The following is an 827-nucleotide window of genomic DNA, read 5'->3' as shown; positions in this document are numbered from 1 at the left end:
TGTGATTTACAAAAAGGAACAAACGTCAAATGTCAAACTCAAATTTAGACAGTTGCCTACTTAGTAGATTTTCCTTTTTATAAAAAAGTACATAGCTAAAATATTTCACAGGGGAAATCTCTAGAGAAATTAAAAATATATTTGATTTTTATAATAAATTATCCAAGATATTAAACCTTGTTTTCTTTGCGACAGATTCAGTATATCACTTATGATGCAATTGAAGAAATGGGACCAATGCCAAACAAAAAAATATCACTCTTGATTAAAAATTGATCTTTTTCCTATTTCAATTCCAGTAAAGAAAACTGGAATGGTCTTATAAACTAAGTTATCAGACAATCTGAGTTAAAAAATCTCAGCATATTTCACAATGACTATTGTATACTTTGAAGAATAAACCACAATAATTGTAATTCAAATTTCATTTTCATTATTTTGACGTATCGACTTTCAAACCAGAAATTGTTTTCAAAAAATAAAATTATAAAATAAATGAACTGTAAAACTTTATTTTTAAAACAATATACGAGTAGGCAGTCCATATTCCTCTTTAGATGGATTACCTATCTACTTACAACCTATGTCACACTAAGAGATTTAACAGGGGATTTTCCCCCACGGGGAAAAGTGTTGACTTAAGCGACGTGATAGAGAGCTAGCGAACTCTGGGAGATTATACGCATAATTGAAACAAGAAATAAAGAATTTAATCAACAGAGTAGTGAAATAACAGAAGAGATAATTGGCTTTGATCCTGATTAGAAAGATAAAATGATACCTAAAGATGGAGTGACCAGATTCTTCTAACAGAAGTCGAATAGATA

The sequence above is a fragment of the Diabrotica undecimpunctata genome, chromosome 8 (genome assembly GCF_040954645.1).
Source record: "Diabrotica undecimpunctata isolate CICGRU chromosome 8, icDiaUnde3, whole genome shotgun sequence".
Lineage (NCBI taxonomy): Eukaryota > Metazoa > Arthropoda > Insecta > Coleoptera > Chrysomelidae > Diabrotica > Diabrotica undecimpunctata.
This window is presented reverse-complemented; position numbering follows the sequence as displayed.